Source organism: Numenius arquata, chromosome Z, assembly GCF_964106895.1.
Source record: "Numenius arquata chromosome Z, bNumArq3.hap1.1, whole genome shotgun sequence".
NCBI classification, from domain to species: Eukaryota; Metazoa; Chordata; class Aves; order Charadriiformes; family Scolopacidae; genus Numenius; species Numenius arquata.
The window spans coordinates 30,551,559-30,571,755 of record NC_133616.1 but is presented as its reverse complement, the minus strand read 5'-3'; the positions used below and the strand labels follow the sequence as shown (position 1 = coordinate 30,571,755).

General features: G+C 53.0%; 2 pseudogenes; both read left to right on the top strand.

Moving 5' to 3' along the window:
* Positions 1 to 627: 627 nt before the first annotated feature.
* Positions 628 to 2,152, top strand: LOC141477248 (inositol 1,4,5-trisphosphate receptor-interacting protein-like 1; annotated as a pseudogene).
* An 11,236-nt stretch (positions 2,153 to 13,388) lies between these two features.
* LOC141477246 (inositol 1,4,5-trisphosphate receptor-interacting protein-like 1) lies at positions 13,389 to 15,097 on the top strand (annotated as a pseudogene).
* The last annotated feature ends 5,100 nt before the right edge of the window (positions 15,098 to 20,197 follow it).

Here is a 20,197-nt window from a genome sequence, read left to right as displayed (position 1 = left end):
GGAAGGAGTGTAGAAAGCAAGGGGGTCCTCTCTGAAGCTCATGACTCAAGGGGAGGGTCTCCCTCACAGGTCTCTCTGACCTTGGCCTCCACGCAGGAAATAACCGAGTGCACCTTGCCATCAAATCTGCTTAAAACACGGTTGCATTTGCTATCCCAGGCTCTGGCTGAGCCGGGTTGGGGCCCGGGGGCGCGGCCGGTTGCCGGCGGTGTCTGTGATGCGCTCCGTCACCGGGGACACCACAGGGGAGGCGTCACAATGGGGGCAGGTATAAAGGGCGCCAGCAGGCAGCTGCCCCAGTACGGCCTGGGCAAGCGGTGAGTGGGCTCACGGGGGGAGGCTGGGCTGGACAGCGGGGCCGGGGCAGGAACGCTGGCCCCGGGGGGTTGGGTTCTGACCCACTGGGCATGGAGGGCTCAGCTGCTGGCGGCAGCGCCTTGGGCCGGGCAACGGTGCTGCTGCCGGCGGGGATGGGCACAGACCTTGCTGCCCCACCGCTGCCTCGGCCCCTCTCCCACCCGCCCCCAGCTCCCTGAGGCTCCCGGCCCTGCTCCCCACCCCGGCTGGCTCCCTCCCTCCCTCCCTCCCAGCCCCACTGAACCCCTTCTCTCCCTACTCCTGCAGGCTATGGCTGCAGCACGTGTCCTCGCCTTGATTGCGCTCCTCATCCAGCTCCCACCAATGGTTGGTGAGGAGCTGGATGCGGCCACGATGGAGCGCATGCAGCAGTATGCCAAGTTCCTGAACGGGGACATGACTCGGCCGCAGCAGGTTGTGGAGCAGAGGAACCTGGAGCAGAGCGACTTTGCCTGGGGAGCCCTGCTCTCTGCTGCATTGAAGCTGTCGCAGTTCTTGATGGTTGCTGGATACCTCGTGCTGCTCTTCACGTTCTGCTTGTGGCTCTGGAAAAAGATCCGTCAACGTTACAGCAGTGATGATCTGGAGAGCCCCAGCAGCAGCAGGAGAAAGGAGGAGAGCTCCAGGAGCAGCACGGAAGAGGTGGAGGAGGAAGAAGAATGGAAAGAAGATTCCAATTACAAAGAGCGTCTGTTCAGGGAGCGCATCCGGTGCACAGCGCAGAGCATGGCCCACAGGAGACAGGAGGTGGAAACGCTGGTGGGCAATCTCCTCGGTGTCGTCCAGGAGCGCTTGTCCAATAGCTTCTTCCTGGTGCCGCAGCAAGCCATCGGGGTGGGCAGCGCCTTTGAAGGTTGGAGTCCCCATGTTCAGGATGCTGTCTACTGCCTGCTTGTGCCCCTGAAGCCTTCACGTGGGCACAGCTTCCACCTGGAGCTGGGCACTGCGCAGGAGGTGCCAGCAAAGCACCGTGTCCGCGTGCAGCTGGAGTGCACCTGCACAAGGGACACGCATGTGGAGGACATGCTGTGCTTCGTCCACCAGCCCTATGAGGCACTGGAGAGAAACCAGGATTCCAGCCTTCTAAGCAACCTCTGCACTGGCCGCTACCTCGATGCGCAGAAAACTGCCCGCTGGTTCCAGAGCCTGGTGAGCTCAGCCTGGGGGGAGATGCCTCATTCGCCTTACTACGCTATGAGGGTGCTGCCTTCCAGGCGCTCCTGCAAGCTGGAGCTGACACATGCCTCCGGGAGACCCCTCTTTGTTGAGTTGCTGTTTGGGGTGCAGCAAGGCAACTCGGACATCTTCCTGAGCAGCCAGGCTCCGGAGGCCATCTTCACCCCAGGCACGATGTGGGCAGAGAGCTACGCTGTGGCAGAGGCAAAGTTCTTCAGCCAGGCAGGCTCCGCAGAACACCGTCCACCTCACATGCCTGCAGCTCTGCACCAGGAACCTGGTGGGCACAGGCCTCTGCCCCTATACCTTGAAGACGGTCGTGATGCATCTCCTGAACACCATACCCGTGTCAAACTGGACAAGGGCATCATTCCTGAACCGGCTGCAGGATGTTATGCTGTACCTGCGCAGCTGCCTGGAGGAGAAGCACCTCAATCACTTCTTCTTTGGCAATGACCACTTGCCCGAGGACATCATCCTGCCCCCAGCCTTCCGAGAAGCTGAGCCACTCAACCTCTTCCAGTGCCTGCTGCAGGATCCAGAAGCCTACAAGAAGGCACTGTGTGAGCTCGAGGAACTGGAAGGTCGGCTCTCAGGACTGTTGCTCTACGGAGTCTGAAAGAGGCTTTCAAGGACAGAGCTGTGTTTGTGTCCCCTGGACTGCCTGGTGTCTTCCAGAGGGTCCCTTCTCTCTGGGAGCTTCACTTTGTACATAGTTGTGATTACACGTTGTGTTGGAACAAAAGCTGCGTCTCTGAGTGTGAGTGCATCATTTGTGGGGGGGGAGGTGGGCATAGGGTGCTGACTGCTCAGCCGCTCCAAATTTGGGGACCACTTTGCTGAACGGCTGACGTGGTGGGCTCTGGTTTCCCTGATTCTGTAGCTCAGGCTCCCCCTCCTGCCCCTTCTCCTGCCTTGGGGCCATGGGAACAATTTGTCCCCCTGCCCAGCTGTGCACATTGTCTGTGTGGCTCCGTAGGCAGGGAGCCTGAAGTGGCTTCCTTGGGAGCCATACGCACTGCAACCCCTGGGAACGCCACAGCATTGCCCTTGGGCGACCTCAGTGAGGTGGGTGGGACGCTGCCCGAGTGGAGAGCCCTTTGCTCAGGGGACAAGTGCCACCAGTGCAGAGCGGGGCTCTGGCTGCTCTGGCTCCTCTATGAGCATGAGACTCATTCTCCACAGCCTCTGGTGACCTCAGGCTCAGGTCCTCACCACCTTAGCACGGGAGACTTAACACCCGCAGCAAGGTTAGAGACAGCTTTTGAGATGTCTCCAATTCAAAGCATCACTTGCGCAGTCCATGCCATGGTTATGAGAAGCAGTGGCCTGACGGCAGCTGTGTGGCAGGAGAGGTGCACTCCATCCCTCTATTTGGGACACCTCCAGGGGAAATCCAAAGGCGGTCTATGGGCGAAGATTTGCCAGGTCTCCAACAGTTGTCCCATCCAATGAACTGTCTGTGTCTGAGTGCTAAAGAAGCCCAACAGCCCGTTGCCTGTCGCCTGCTCCCTGCCCAGCCACAGCTGCCAGGGAGGTTTCTTGACCCATGTCAAATCAGCCAATGGTCATGAGAGTGTGAAGGGAAAGCAGTGCAAAAGTCACCTTTCTAGCCACAGTGGCCTTCACCGGCGGGGGTGAGCTGGGGAGCCCCGAGGCCCAGGGAGAGGGTCCCTGCTCGGAGCCACAACCTCTCTCTGCACCCTTTCCCGTGTCCTCAGCCAGCCTCTTGCCACCATGCTGGGGGAGGAGAGCGCGTGACGGCAGGGCTCGTTAGAAACCCTCGCAAAGTAACTCTCTCTTGGTGATGTGAATTACAGCTGGTGCCTGCTGCGGGATCATGCAGCTCACGTGGACACAGTGGGCAGAGGATGTGCCACAGGTCAGTGACTGCTGGTCAGTGGGACAGGAAAGGCCCACAGAGGAGTTCTGCTCAGCAGGCAGCAGCATCTGCCAGGCTTTCCTGGAGCCACTGGCTCTGGCAAGCCCCGGCAGCTCTGGGACTCCAACGGAGAGCTTTTCCCTTTTAGGTGCAGCTGGGGCAGGCACCAGCCAACCTGTGGTCCTTGTGGTAAGAGCCCTCTCCTCCCTCCTGACCTGCAGCGCCTGTGCTGGGGTAGCGGCAGATGAGCGCGTGCTCTTTGCCCTCACTTGCCCAGTGCCCAGGGCTCATGCCTTTGGCTCCTGCCCGGGCCATTTGCTAGACCTGGAGGGGGAGGGAAGCACTCAGAAACCAGGGGAAGAAACGGGGGCTCGAGCACCTCTGTCTCTGCTCCTCCTGAGCCTGGAGGCTCCGGAGGGGCTGGGCAGCGCTCTGACAAGATCTGCTCTCCTGGTGCCTGCAGGGAACAATCTCAATGGCAGAGGAATGAGGTCGCGTGCCTGGCTGCAGAGATGGACCCTACGAAGAAGGTGATGCTGCACTTTGGGAAAGAGGGCTGGGAGCAGCTGGGCCGTGCACAAGGCCCTTCTTGGACCAGTTGTTGGGCTTTTCCTGCTCCGCAGATGGGGCAGTGGAGGGTGGGGGGAGCGTGCAGAGCTGCTGGCCAAAAGGAGAGGTTTCTTGAAAGCCCTGGCTCCGACGCAGGGTATGGGATGTTTCCCACTGCATGGCTGTTTTCCTCCTTCCCGGGTCGGGAAGATGGCCAGGCGCTTCTGTGGGCTTCCCAACACGCCATTCATTTCCAGCACAAGCACAGCCCACCGGCGCAGTGCCGCCTGTGCTCATGGCTGCATTGGAGCACACGGGCCCCATCATGCCCTCACCTTCCATGCTCTTGCCTTCTGCTTTCAGCCGGATGCTTTACTGAGATACTGCTGGCCATTCCAAGGGTCTCGGAGCGAGCTGCTAATCCCGTTACCGGCACCAATACCCCTGAAGGCAGTCACCGTACAGCACACCTCAAAGACTGCCAGCGGTGCCCCCCGAGATTTCGCTGCCTGTGTAAGTCTCTGCTGGGGGCTGGGGGCTGGGGGCTGGGTCCCGGCCGCGGGGAAAAGCTGTTAACGGGGACTTGCTGCTCTCGGCGCATCTGCCGAGATCCGTGTGCTCCCACGCACTGCCGTTCTCTGAGGGGACATTCCAAGGCACACGCAGGGTGCTGTCACCCCTCCTAAGACTTGCTCCGCGCGTTTTGGCCCAGCGCCTGCGGGACCCCCAGCAACACACAAGGAGGAGGCTCAGCCCCACCGCATCCCGTGCCAGACTCTGCTGGAGCCGCAGAAGGCGGGTGCAGATGACGGTCCCGGGGCAGGCACGAACGTTTCCTCGTGGTCGGGTCGAGCCTGACCTCCTCCCCTGTGCTTTATCTCCAAGGGACTGGATGAGGAAGGCGAGGCCGAAACTCTGCTGGGGACATCCAACTACACCATGCAGAGAAAGCCCCATCAGACCTTGCCTCTGCAGGTACAGTGCGTGCGTGTGGGCAAGAGGCCAGGGCAGAAACGCCCGCCTGCCAGCAAGCCGCTTGGGGAAGAAACGCGGACGGTCCCCGCTGGGAGAGGGGCCTGACACACGGAGCCCGCTCTCGCTCTTTACACCCCAGAGAGATGCTGATTTTTGACACGGTTTCTTTGCAGAATGGGATCCCCAGAGCCTTTCAGTTCACAAAACTTGGCATTCGGAGCAACTCTGGAAAACCAGGATAGACCTGCACTAATCGAGTGCAGGCGCGCGGGACGATGGTGGGATGAGATGCCATCGACAGACACCTGTGTAGTCCTGTTTTCCTCAATAAAAATTAATGCAGAAAAAGGAGAATCAGGTGAGAGGCATGTGGCTGTTAGTCTGGTGCAGAGACAAGGTCGTCTCAGAGGCCCTCAAAGGAAGGCTGAGGCCTTCCTCAGGCTTTCCGCTTTCTCTCCACCAAGGGCATGTCTCCTAACCCAGCAAAAGGAGACGACGCTCCCGTAGCCTTCTCCTGCCTAAGGCCCTTGACAAAATCCTTTGGCACGAGGGTTGCATCTGGCCCCTGGAAGGAGTCGTCAGAGCCTGGCAGCGTCTGGGGGTCAGGATCCCCAGGCTCTGGCCCAGTACGTTTGGGGGACACGTTGGATCTGGGCACTGGGTCTACTGGGCGCCCACATGGTGCAGCCCTGTCTGGGACACAAATCCAATAAAGGACGGAGATTGTCCTTAGCCCCCCTTTTGTTGCTAGTGTATCTATCCAGCACCTGGGGGTCATGATCCCCAGGCTCTGGCCCAGTACGTTTGGGGGACACGTTGAATCTGGGGACTGGGTCTAGTGGGGGCCTACACGGGGTGAAGCCATGGCTAGGACTCTTGACGGGTCTGAACCCCCAACAAGCAGTCTCCTACTGGACTTTCCCAGGCCCTGCAGTTATTGCTCCAGTTCCAGGCCACGTCGGGTCTGGCTCTGCTCTCCACCGGTGTCTGTGACAAACCCACAAAACCAAAGTGAAGAAAGGTATAGCAATCCCTCCAGAGAGACAGCCCTGTGATGTTCTCACACTTCTCCCCACAGCCTGCTCCATAGCAGGCCTTGGCTGCCCCTCTCTCCTCTCGACCCGGCTCTTCTGGCTCAGGCCCTGGAAACTCCTCTGATTGGTTCAGAGCCAAAACGCCATTCTCTGATTGGCTCTGCTCTGCACACGGTGGGCGGGGCCGGCTCGGTTCCTTCCGGCTCTGACTCCAGCGGGCTGTGACGGGCGCGGGGGTGTCCCGCATGTCCCCTGCTCGGCTGGGTCTTCAGCCCCCCAGCAGAGTGCTGTGAGCCACCGCCTGCGGGCTGGAAGGAGCTCGCCCTGTCCTGGTGGCTGTGTGCCCCTGGCAGCCACTCTGCTCCCAGGAATAGCTGGGCCCACACAGTTCCTGGGGGACACGGACAAGGGCTCATTGCACCTTGGCTGGCGGGTGGGACATACAGACCTTCCTGGGGGGGTTGCCAGCGAGGGCTGTGGGCAGAGCAACAGCTCCTGAGCTTGAGAAACTGGCTGTGAGTGGGCAGGAGGCTCAGCTGAAAGCGCCTCTGACCCTCCTGGTCCAAACCCTAAGGTCCTGCTGCTCGGGGTCCCACCAGGCAGGGGGACGGTCTCTTCTCCCGAGTAACAGGCGATAGGATAAGAGAAAATGGCCTCAAGTTGTGCCGGAGGAGGTTTTGATTGGATGTTAGGAAAAACACCTTCACCCAGAAGATTATTAAGCATTGGAACAGGCTGCTCAGGGAAGCGGTTGAGTCACCATGCCTGGAGGTGTTTAAAAGACGGGTAAACGAAGCGCTTAACGATATGGTTTAGTGATGTTTTTTTGTCAGTGTTGGGTGGACGGTTGGACTAGATGATCTGCAAGGTCCCTCCCAACCTAGGCAATTCTATGATTCTATGGTTCCATGCTTAGAGGTGACATCCAGGATGAGCTGTTCCGTCACCTTTCCAGGGATGGAGGTGAGGCGGACCAGCCTGTAGTTTCCCGAGTCCTCTTTCTTGCCCTTTTTGAAGCCCAGAGTGACATTGGCTTTCCTCCAGTCCTCGGCCACCTCTCCTGTTCTCCAGGACCTTTAAAAGATGACAGAGTGTGGCTTCGCAATAACGTCTGCTAGCTCCCTCAGCACTCGCAGGTGCATCCCATCAGGTCCCATGGGTTTGTGGGTGTCAAGTTTGCCTAAATGATCTCTAACCTGATCCTCCTCGATCAAGGGAGAGTCTTCCTTACTTCAGGCTCTCTCTCTCCTACTTCCAGGGCCTGGAGTTCCTGAGGGCCGGCCTTAGCAGTAAAGACTTAAGCACAGGCGGCATTTAGTAGCTCTGCCTTCTCTGCCTCTTCTGTCACCAGGGCACCCACCTCATTCAGCAGCGGGCCCACATTTTCCTTAGTCTTCCTGTTTCTACTCATGTACTTCAAGAAGCCCTTCTTCTTACTGTCCTTGACATCCCTGGCCAGGTTAAATTCCAGGCAGGCCCTAGCCTTAATTTTTGCAGGCCTGCGTACTCTGACAGCGGTCCTGTTCTTCTCCCAAGTGGCCAGTCCCTTTTTCCACATTCTGAAAACTTTGTTCTTGCATCTGAGTTTTTCCAGAAGCTCCTTGCTCAGCCATGCAGGTTTCCTGCCTCTTTTGCCTGATTTCTTTCTACTGGCCATGCACCCATCCTGGGCTCTCTTGTGAGGGAGCTGCCCCTTCCTTCTAGAGCCGTAGCCCATGGCATTCTTCCAAGGAGGTCTTTGAAAAGGCCAGCGTTAGTTCTCCTGAGGTCTAGGGTTGTAATTCTACTTTTTGCCCTGCTTCTTCCACCCAGGATCCTGAACTCCACCATCTATCTCATGGTCACTGCAGTAAAGGCTACTCCCAACCTTCACATCCCCAACTAGTCTTCCGTTACATTTGAAAAGTCGTGGAGTTCCGGTTAAGTTCCCGCTCACTGGAAAACAGGTAGCATCTTCAAACCCATTTTCAAACGCCCATCTTCAAAAAGGGAAACAAGGAAGAGCTGGAGAATCTACAGGCCGGTCAGTCTCACCTCTGTGCCCGGCAAGATCACGGAGCAGATCCTCCTGGAATCTCTGCTAAGGCCGTGGAAAATAAGGAGGCGACTGGTGACAGCCAACATGGCTTCACCAAGGGCAAGTCATGACTGACAAATGTGGTGGCCTTCTACCATGGTGCAACAGCCTTGGTAGATAAGGGGAGAGCAACAGATGTCACGTACCTGGACTTACGCAAAGCATTTCGCACTGTCCCTCATGACATCCCAGTCTCTAAAGTGGAGAGACAGGGATTTGATGAATGACTACTCGGTGAATCAGGAATTGGCTAGACAGCTGCACTCAAAGGGTTACGGTCAACGACTCCATGTCCAAGTGGAGACCAGTGAGGAGTGGCATTCCTCAGGAGTCAGTAGTGGGACCAGTGCTGTTTAACAGCTGTTTATGTCTGAAGGATTCTATCTGGGCAACCACTCCCTCCTATCACTTCGCTAGGCTTTCAAACTTTAGCGTGCTCGTTGTCACTTCCCCAGGATCTCTCACGGCAAGGAATCTCTGAATCTGGAGAAGTAATCTTGAGAGGCGTCCCTACTCAAGGTAGCCCACTGTCGTGCAGGAGAGCTGAAGGGACTCTTGGGCTGTTGAGTATTTCTAGGGGAAAGATGCTTGACCTCTAGGCATAGTTGCATATTGATCACAGTAGCAGCATTGCTCATGTTCGCCCTTGGCTCTTGTGTTGTTTCCTGACTCCCCCAAAGCACCTTGGAGCCCCAGAGACCCTGCCTGCGAGGGGATCCCACCTGGCCCTTGGCAGCCCACTCCCAGGCTGCCCCCAGCTGCCCCCCTCTCCAGGGCATAACCACGGCCCTGCCCCTGCCCCCAGGGAGGAAGGAGCAGCGCCCACCTCCCTGCAGGGATCTGGCACGCGCTGGACCGGTGTCCTCAAGAGGGGTCCTCCGGTTCATCTCCGCTTTCTTCACACAGGCTTGCTCTTCAGTCTGCTGGTGGCTGTGGACTTTGTCCAGAGATGCCTCAGCACGGGCATCTCCACCCTGTGAGTACAAGACGGTGCAGCGGGGACACGGAGACGAGGGGTGCCAGTGGGTCAGGGCGAGCAGGGTCAGGCTGGCGGTCAGGCTTCCCACCAGGAGAGCCTGGCTCCTCCAGAATTCCTGCTCCTCAGCTTGGAAGAGAAAGTCCCCCTGGGCAGGGCTCTGCCCTTGGCCCCTGCTAAGCCCAGAACCCCCTCTTTTTCAGGAAAGAGATGGTCGCCGTAAATAAGAAGAGGCTCTTCACGATCCTCTTCGTCATGAACTTCGCTGCTCTCGGTGAGTCTGTCTGCTGGCAGCAGAGCCACGGAGGCAGGGAGTGTGAGCTTCAGCGTGAGGGAGAGGAGCGAGCGGGGCCTTTCCAGCCTCCCGCGTCTGCAGCTCGGGGAGCTCCCAAGGTGCTCCCTGCACGCGGAGCAGGGAGGGGAATTGGGCTGTAGCTGTGGGGCACCAGGGAAGCGTGCCCGGGAAGCAGGGCTGTGTCACACGTACAAATAAATGGAATAGCTGAGGTTGAGATTTGCTTCTCTGAACATGATGCACTGAACACTCGCTTTGTTCTTCTGTAAATTTGTATTTTCTGGACTAATTCTTCCTGCATTTTGGGCAACAGGCAATAGACGCTATTGCCTAGAAGCAGCGTGAACTAATTGTTTCCTCAGTGCTCCTTTTTTAAAAGATTCCGGGGGAGCCCTATAGAAAATAATTACAAAAACAGAAAAAGTAATAAGACGGACAGCAGAGCTACCGTAAGCGCAAAATTACAACAGTTTAATAGGCATATACCACTAAGGACAGGAATATGTTTCCAAGGACTCTGCCAACAGCTAAAATTTGACCAATCTTTTTATCATAGATAAAGTTTACAGTTCAAATCCCAGGCTCATGCACAACAAACTGCGGAAGCTCATCTAGAAGCAGCATGCAAAGCATCAAAACTTCAGTCATATCCTTGTCCTCCTCTACCAACCTTAATTCATAGAGTTGCAACGGGGTCTGAATTACCACTGGCCGCTCTTTTGTCACCACAAACCACAATGGTTCATTGAATCCAATGCCTTTGCGGCTCTAATTTGCAGCCTTTTAAAATGAGCTCAGGATGAGCTACTGAAGGATGATGCTATCGGACATTTTTTACAGTGTATACAGCACAACACCGTGTGAAGCCACAACTGTAATAACACCACATGATCATTAAGGAAAGAGGACACAGCAGTTTAGGATGTGGTACGTTACTTTGGGAATGTCTCTCCTGTCACCAGAGGCCGCTCCCTCGCTGAGCTGGTCTCCCTGTGACACCCCTTCCTTGGGGGATTTTACTTCCTTCCTGAAGGAAGGGAATTCCTTATTTTCCCCAATTCCTCCGGCACAGCAGCCTAGCATAATACTCTTCTCTCCTAATTCCCCCTCCTGGGACAAGTGATTGCACGAGCACTCTGACACCGTGCTGGGACAAGTGATTGCACGAGCACTCTGACACCGTGCTGGGAAGACGGGGGAGTACCACAAGGTTCTGGGAAAAGGAACAGCAGGATGGTTTGCTTTGAACTCCACCCACGTCAGAGGTGCCGCCCAAGTAACACCATGGAATCCCACTCTTGAAAGAGGGAGACTGCTTGAGGGGATCAGGACAGAGGTACAGCCAGAGTAGCTGGTGCAGAACAAGGACAGCCAAACCACAGCGTGACAGTATTGCTGTCTGTACTGTGACATTGCTTGCGATCGCGTGTGCTTAGAATACGTGACACAAGCAACACGTCAGCATGTAGTCGATCACTAACGTGAGGACGATTTGACAGCTGTGGACTCCAGCACAGGCCAGCGAGGCCCCCCCCACTTTTCCAGCAGTGCTTCTTCAGGGAAGTTGCCTTGCTTTATTGCTACACAGGTACTGCAGAAGCTGCAACTGAAGAGTCAAAGACAGCGTGACTCAAACGACAAAGGCAGAGGAACTTGCAGCCACTAAAAAATACGATGCGTTTTTCTGCTCCTTGCTCTTCTTCTGTGTCTTGCTAAGACACATCTTACTATCTTCGAAGGAACAGACAGAAATGGAAAAGTGTAAGTAGCATCCCTGCCGGGGACAGCTAAATGAACAGGAAGACGGAAAATGGGATGTTGCCTCCTGATTTTCTGCACATTTATGTCTCATTTGACAAAAGCTTGTATGCTAATTAGTTAAAGTGTTCCCAGTATAAATAACCAAAAGGAAATTTGATGTCACTTGGCAGGTAGGTCGTTATTGTTGATGGACAGCTGTTGCATTAGCTGCAAGGTATCTGCAATACCCAGAAATATTTATCACTTTGCTCTCCGTATTAGAAGGCAAATAAATTTGTGTCGATGGGATTTTGACTCCTGCTGTTTCTTCGTTCAGTCACTAGTTTGTTCACAAAGATGACTTGGAACCCTAACTTCTCTTCACATAAGACCCTCTTCTATTTTTTTTTTTTTTAATTATGTAAGCGATCTACGCCTCTTACATTCCCAGCTGGCAAAACGGTCTGTGACAGAAACGTTTCAGTCTTTTTGCTCAACCAGCCTATGTGTTTTGCCGTGAAACTGCCTGAAAGTTTTACACTCTTGCTTTTACAGGATGAGACGAGTGCTGCTCACAGAAACACTGTCAGATGATTGATCCCAGCCAGTTGTGAAGTTGGCCACTTCTCTAGAAAGCACGCTGGCAGTGTAACACAGGCAGTAGTGGCTTTGACACACACTCAGTGTCTCGCTGCACCTTTCGCTGCAGCCTGTACTGGGGCTACTGGTGGGTCTGGCATTTTGCTCTAGCATTGGGCTTGCAGGAGACGTTACTGGCAGCTCAGAGCCCAGTGCCAGGAGAGATAGACAGCAGGAGGTGGCCCCGACTAGGCCAGCTGAAAAAAAGGCAAGAGTCAGTTTTGTAACAGCACAGCCCTTGGAGAGCCTGCAAAACCACGTCCCTCAGGCTGCATCATCCTTGGGAAATGTCTCTTTGGAAGCAATGTCCTATTGCAGTGGCACAGCCGCAACAGACGTCCTGCCATGGACAGGCCCCATCATACCCCTAGGATATCCACCACCACCCACCCATCGGTGTTATGAAGGCACCAAGAGCCCACCCATGATCACAAGCTGAGAGGCCAACACCAGGGCAGCTGATTCCGTCTTACAGGATGGGTCTCAAGGAGCAGACAAAGCATCCATGGTCCACAATGACCCACTATATGTTTCTCAAGGGTTTGGGGGTGCTTCTGTGATGACGGTGTGCTTCCCATCCAGGTGCCAGCCTGACTTTGATCTCCAATATCCCTGCTCAAGCGATAACCACCCAAGGTGGTCACGAGGGTGCATCTTGTCGTGACAGTGGTAAGTGGGGCTCCAAGGTGCTTTGGAGGAGTCAGAAAAAAAACAAGAGCCAAGGGCGAACATGAGCAATGCTGCTACTGTGGTCAATATGCAACTATGCCTAGAGGTCAAGCATCTTTCCCCTAGAAATACTCAACAGCCCAAGAGTCCCTTCAGCTCTCCTGCACGACAGTGGGCTACCTTGAGTAGGGACGCCTCTCAAGATTACTTCTCCAGATTCAGAGATTCCTTGCCGCGAGAGATCCTGGGGAAGTGACAACGAGCACACTAAAGTTTGAAAGCCTAGCGAAGTGTTAGGAGGGACTGGTTGCCCAGATAGAATCCTTCAGACGTAAAGCCTTGACCAAGTCTGGGGCTAGGATTGGATCCAGCCGCCCCTGGATTCCTCTCTGGGAAGGAGTGTAGAAAGCAAGGGGGTCCTCTCTGAAGCTCATGACTCAAGGGGAGGGTCTCCCTCACAGGTCTCTCTGACCTTGGCCTCCACGCAGGAAATAACCGAGTGCACCTTGCCATCAAATCTGCTTAAAACACGGTTGCATTTGCTATCCCAGGCTCTGGCTGAGCCGGGTTGGGGCCCGGGGGCGCGGCCGGTTGCCGGCGGTGTCTGTGATGCGCTCCGTCACCGGGGACACCACAGGGGAGGCGTCACAATGGGGGCAGGTATAAAGGGCGCCAGCAGGCAGCTGCCCCAGTACGGCCTGGGCAAGCGGTGAGTGGGCTCACGGGGGGAGGCTGGGCTGGACAGCGGGGCCGGGGCAGGAACGCTGGCCCCGGGGGGGTGGGTTCTGACCCACTGGGCATGGAGGGCTCAGCTGCTGGCGGCAGCGCCTTGGGCCGGGCAACGGTGCTGCTGCCGGCGGGGATGGGCACAGACCTTGCTGCCCCACCGCTGCCTCGGCCCCTCTCCCACCCGCCCCCAGCTCCCTGAGGCTCCCGGCCCTGCTCCCCACCCCGGCTGGCTCCCTCCCTCCCTCCCTCCCAGCCCCACTGAACCCCTTCTCTCCCTACTCCTGCAGGCTATGGCTGCAGCACGTGTCCTCGCCTTGATTGCGCTCCTCATCCAGCTCCCACCAATGGTTGGTGAGGAGCTGGATGCGGCCACGATGGAGCGCATGCAGCAGTATGCCAAGTTCCTGAATGGGGACATGACTCGGCCGCAGCAGGTTGTGGAGCAGAGGAACCTGGAGCAGAGCGACTTTGCCTGGGGAGCCCTGCTCTCTGCTGCATTGAAGCTGTCGCAGTTCTTGACGGTTGCTGGATACCTCGTGCTGCTCTTCACATTCTGCTTGTGGCTCCGGAAAAAGATCCGTCAACGTTACAGCAGTGATGATCTGGAGAGCCCCAGCAGCAGCAGGAGAAAGGAGGAGAGCTCCAGGAGCAGCACGGAAGAGGTGGAGGAGGAAGAAGAATGGAAAGAAGATTCCAATTACAAAGAGCGTCTGTTCAGGGAGCGCATCCGGTGCACAGCGCGCAGCATGGCCCACAGGAGACAGGAGGTGGAAACGCTGGTGGGCAATCTCCTCGGTGTCGTCCAGGAGCGCTTGTCCAATAGCTTCTTCCTGGTGCCGCAGCAAGCCATCGGGGTGGGCAGCGCCTTTGAAGGTTGGAGTCCCCGTGTTCAGGATGCTGTCTACTGCCTGCTTGTGCCCCTGAAGCCCTCACGTGGGCACAGCTTCCACCTGGAGCTGGGCACTGCGCAGGAGGTGCCAGCAAAGCACCGTGTCCGCGTGCAGCTGGAGTGCACCTGCACAAGGGACACGCGTGTGGAGGACATGCTGTGCTTCGTCCACCAGCCCCATGAGGCGCTGGAGAGAAACCAGGATTCCAGCCTTCTAAGCAACCTCTGCACTGGCCGCTACCTCGATGCGCAGAAAACTGCCCGCTGGTTCCAGAGCCTGGTGAGCTCAGCCTGGGGGGAGATGCCTCATTCGCCTTACTACGCTATGAGGGTGCTGCCTTCCAGGCGCTCCTGCAAGCTGGAGCTGACACATGCCTCTGGGAGACGCCTCTTTGTTGAGTTGCTGTTTGCGGTGCAGCAAGGCAACTCGGACATCTTCCTGAGCAGCCAGGCTCCGGAGGCCATCTTCACCCCAGGCACGATGTGGGCAGAGAGCTACGCTGTGGCAGAGGCAAAGTTCTTCAGCCAGGCAGGCTCCGCAGAACACCGTCCACCTCACATGCCTGCAGCTCTGCACCAGGAACCTGGTGGGCACAGGCCTCTGCCCCTATACCTTGAAGACGGTCGTGATGCATCTCCTGAACACCATACCCGCATCAAAGTGGATGAGGGCGTCATTCCTGATCCAGCCGCAGATGCCTGGAGGAGAAGCACCTCAATCACTTCTTCTTTGGTAATGACCACTTGCCCGAGGACATCATCTTGCCCCCAGCCTTCCAAGAAGCTGAGCCACTCAACCTCTTCCAGTGCCTGCTGCAGGATCCAGAAGCCTACAAGAAGGCACTGTGTGAGCTCGAGGAACCGGAACGTCCGCTCTCAGGACTGTTGCTCTACGGTCTGAAAGAGGCTTTCATGGACAGAGCTGTGTTTGTGTCCCCTGGACTGCCTGGTGTCTTCCAGAGGGTCCCTTCTCTCTGGGAGCTTCACTTTGTACATAGTTGTGATTACACGTTGTGTTGGAACAAAAGCTGCGTCTCTGAGTGTGCGTGCATCCTTTTGGGGGGGAAGGCATTTAGACACTACAGCAGTGGGGGTAACTGGAGCTCCTAAACAGACCAAATTATACTGCAAGGTACTAAGGATCCCAAGGGAACCTTAAGACTCCTTTCAAGCGGCAGGTATTTCTTTCTCTCAGCCTCAGCCAGTCCATCACATCTCCCTAGCCCTTTGTTATCGGCACCGGACCTACCCCTCCTTACAGTAACAGCTGCTCTTTAAGTCCCAATGTATAACTCTCTTATCTCAACTAACGCTCCTTTGAGAGCATCAGCAAAAGGACTGCTAAGTGTCATCCCTGCAGGCATTTGCACTTACAAGTTTTCCAGTATTTGGGCTGTTTCCTCTTCAGTTAAACTTCTATTTAATTCTTTCTATGGAGGATTTCATTAAAAGTCTGCGTGACGGGATAAGGTACTGCTGTAACAATATTTTCAGACTTTGGCTGTGCATTTGCTACATTCAAAATGTTACTGCTCTAATTTTAATCTTCTACTGCTTATTGCCATCATCATTTTGACGATATCAAATTATTGGACAGATGTGTGTATCCAAAGGCTGTCTCAGATGCAAAATACTTTGAACGAAATGCTTGCAACACAGAAAACAGAAAGGGATACCCCTGCTAAAAAATACAGATAAGTAAAATACAAGCAGAATACGGTCGCGTGCAAGTAAAACGGTGTGTGTTTCATTCAAACGTTGCAGAAGCATGATACGTATTGGCTTCGGTTACCTCCAGTAAGAGTTTACATCAAGGAAGAACTTCAAGGTCCAGCCAACACATACTAATCAGTTACCGTGCGCACATTCAGGTGAGCCCTGAAATTAGGTAGTAAACACACAAGAAGCGTGGCAAAATACCTAAGCAGATACTAGGAAATGGAGGCACTGGGCAATTAGATGACTTTTGCAGCCTCAGGGCGGAAAGCGGTAACAATTGAGACACTACGCGTAGCGTCCCTGTCTCGGGTTTAGTTTCTTTAGCACCCCTAGATTGGGAGTGTTCAGCCCACAGGCCATTAAGAGCAGTGGCTTGAAGCATGTTTACAGACATTTCTTTTTTGTGAGGACGCCTCAAAGGGGAGCTGGGAGTGCTCACCTCGGTGGGAGTATGCACTATGTGAATCGTCAGCTTCCTGCTGCCTGCTCTCACCAGCCTCCTTTGACTTCCTTCTGAGAGGGACTACCTGACTGCTGGTCATGTGGCGAGCGCTCAGCTAACAGTGTAGCACGGTGGTCAATGGATGCTTCTAGGCCATCTGACGGGGACGATGGATCCCCATCATCATCTGAGGGGCATCATCATCTGATAGTGTTTCTGCGAGCAGTACTCGGTTCATCCTGTAAAAGCAAGAGTGTACAACTTCCAGGCAGTTTCACGGCAAAACACATAGGCTGGTTGAGCAAAAAGACTGAAACGTTTCTGTCAGCTGCCAGCTGGGAATGTAAGAGGCGTAGATCGCTTACATAATTAAAAAAAAAAAATAGAAGAGGGTCTTATGTGAAGAGAAGTTAGGGTTCCAAGTCATCTTTGTGAACAAACTAGTGACTGAACGAAGAAACAGCAGGAGTCAAAATCCCATCGACACAAATTTATTTGCCTTCTAATACGGAGAGCAAAGTGATAAATATTTCTGGGTATTGCAGATACCTTGCAGCTAATGCAACAGCTGTCCATCAACAATAACGACCTACCTGCCAAGTGACATCAAATTTCCTTTTGGTTATTTATACTGGGAACACTTTAACTAATTAGCATACAAGCTTTTGTCAAATGAGACATAAATGTGCAGAAAATCAGGAGGCAACATCCCATTTTCCGTCTTCCTGTTCATTTAGCTGTCCCCGGCAGAGATGCTACTTACGCTTTTCCATTTCTGTCTGTTCCTTCGAAGATAGTAAGATGTGTCTCTCACCTAAGAGCAAGGAGCAGAAAAACGCATCGTATTTTTTAGTGGCTGCAAGTTCCTCTGCCTTTGTCGTTTGAGTCACGCTGTCTTTGACTCTTCAGTTGCAGCTTCTGCAGTACCTGTGTAGCAATAAAGCAAGGCAACTTCCCTGAAGAAGCACTGCTGGAAAAGTGGGGGGGGCCTCGCTGGCCTGTGCTGGAGTCCACAGCTGTCAAATCGTCCTCACGTTAGTGATCGACTACATGCTGACGTGTTGCTTGTGTCACGTATTCTAAGCACACGCGATCGCAAGCAATGTCACAGTACAGACAGCAATACTGTCACGCTGTGGTTTGGCTGTCCTTGTTCTGCACCAGCTACTCTGGCTGTACCTCTGTCCTGATCCCCTCAAGCAGTCTCCCTCTTTCAAGAGTGGGATTCCATGGTGTTACTTGGGCGGCACCTCTGACGTGGGTGGAGTTCAAAGCAAACCATCCTGCTGTTCCTTTTCCCAGAACCTTGTGGTACTCCCCCGTCTTCCCAGCACGGTGTCAGAGTGCTCGTGCAATCACTTGTCCCAGCACGGTGTCAGAGTGCTCGTGCAATCACTTGTCCCAGGAGGGGGAATTAGGAGAGAAGAGTATTATGCTAGGCTGCTGTGCCGGAGGAATTGGGGAAAATAAGGAATTCCCTTCCTTCAGGAAGGAAGTAAAATCCCCCAAGGAAGGGGTGTCACAGGGAGACCAGCTCAGCGAGGGAGCGGCCTCTGGTGACAGGAGAGACATTCCCAAAGTAACGTACCACATCCTAAACTGCTGTGTCCTCTTTCCTTAATGATCATGTGGTGTTATTACAGTTGTGGCTTCACACAGTGTTGTGCTGTATACACTGTAAAAAATGTCCGATAGCATCATCCTTCAGTAGCTCATCCTGAGCTCATTTTAAAAGGCTGCAAATTAGAGCCGCAAAGGCATTGGATTCAATGAACCATTGTGGTTTGTGGTGACAAAAGAGCGGCCAGTGGTAATTCAGACCCCGTTGCAACTCTATGAATTAAGGTTGGTAGAGGAGGACAAGGATATGACTGAAGTTTTGATGCTTTGCATGCTGCTTCTAGATGAGCTTCCGCAGTTTGTTGTGCATGAGCCTGGGATTTGAACTGTAAACTTTATCTATGATAAAAAGATTGGTCAAATTTTAGCTGTTGGCAGAGTCCTTGGAAACATATTCCTGTCCTTAGTGGTATATGCCTATTAAACTGTTGTAATTTTGCGCTTACGGTAGCTCTGCTGTCCGTCTTATTACTTTTTCTGTTTTTGTAATTATTTTCTATAGGGCTCCCCCGGAATCTTTTAAAAAAGGAGCACTGAGGAAACAATTAGTTCACGCTGCTTCTAGGCAATAGCGTCTATTGCCTGTTGCCCAAAATGCAGGAAGAATTAGTCCAGAAAATACAAATTTACAGAAGAACAAAGCGAGTGTTCAGTGCATCATGTTCAGAGAAGCAAATCTCAACCTCAGTTATTTCCTGTGCAAATTACGTAAGATGAAGTTTAACTGCTGATGAAATCATGTGTTCTGATGTAGTTACATTTACTATGGGGCTTGGTGCCAGCATGCCTAATGGAAACAGAGTAGAAGCACATCCGTCTTTAGAAAATAGATTTTCATCTCAGGAATGCAGCCAACATCCACATATCTGCATGGACGAAACGGAGGAAAATAAAGAAGCAATTAGGAGCAAAGAGTCTTCTGATCATGCTTTGGCATCTGAAAGCAGGGTAAGAGAATAGCCCTTTGAGAACATGTCAGTGCAGACAAATGCTGTAGAAGTGGTGACATTACCTTCAGAACCTACTGTTTCCACTGCTAAAACAAAGTGCTCATGGCAAAAAGCGTTGATTGTGTAGCAATTGCGGAAGAAGGAATCAAGTCTTTAAATCCCACTTCAGTGACAAACACATTAAATATTGTGGAACCCCGAAGCACTACTGTCAATAACAATGTCTGTCTGCCAGGCAGTGATTACCAGCAGGTTCCTACAGATGAGGATCGACACATATATGTAAATAAGAAAAAAGCTTTCCAGCAGCAAGTGATTTTGTCAGCTTCTACAAAAAACTTCCCGAATACTCTGCAGCAAGTTATCTTTTGGAGTACCGAGAACTCATTTAACGCCAACTTGGTGCTTATAAACCTTACCTCAAATACAGATTATCCAGTAAAACTCAGTGAAAAATCTTTCCAAAGCTATAGTAATCAGGAATGTGAACAAAACCAAGTGAGATATGGAAGAAAAAAACAGGAAAAAGCTTCAATTGATAGATCTGATTGAATTGGGAGGTATTAAGCCAGAGAAAATGTTTTAGAATTCACACTGCAGGTGATTGTTGAGATATAATAAAGTTAATATTAGCATATAACGAAAAAAACCCAACACTAAAATGGAGAAACAGCAGTTTTCATGGTTTAATCTGCATCTTCAGCACTTAGTGTTGAAAATTTTTATTCATTGGTTGCAGATGATCTTTTATGAGTTTTAAAGGAAAATGCTATGGATGGTGTCTTCTGACAGCCCATAATTTTAACACCCAGAATACTGCATATGTAAAATTTGTGTTTAACTTCACATTATCAGTTTGTTAACATTTCCTACTGCTAGAACCAGAGTGGAATTATTGATTGGTCTACATTGTGTCATACCTGATTTTCATATTAGAAGGAGCAGGAACATTAAGTTTTTTATGACTTAATGTGATTTTTGGAAGCAACTATCCAGTCCCTCAAATACAGAAGTGTGACATCAAGGGTTTCATAGTGCTGTGATAGACATGAATATTTCTTACATGCCAGCTGGTTCTACAGTTTACAGTCTATACAGTCTAGTAAGAACGATATTTGGAAAAAACAAACAAACAACAAAACAAAACCCCAAACCAACGCCCTCCTTCCCCCGCCCTCCCCCACTATTTTTAATACAAAAGCATGTCCCTGTGCCTCCAAACACAGAGCACATTTGCAAGGCAGCTGCTAGGGGACTGGCTTGGTATTGAGCAAATGATGGAATTATTGACTTAATTCCTGACTGCATACTAGTTGATTTCCAGGGCAACATACTGATTAAAACATGAAAGGTTCTATAGGTTCTATTCAGCCAACTCACCAGGTGTAGTTAATGTAGGAAAGACCCCTTTTTCTGCACCTATAACCTGCTTGGGAATGTTTTTCTGCTGAGAGTGGCCATTTTGTGTGGTCTTGTGTT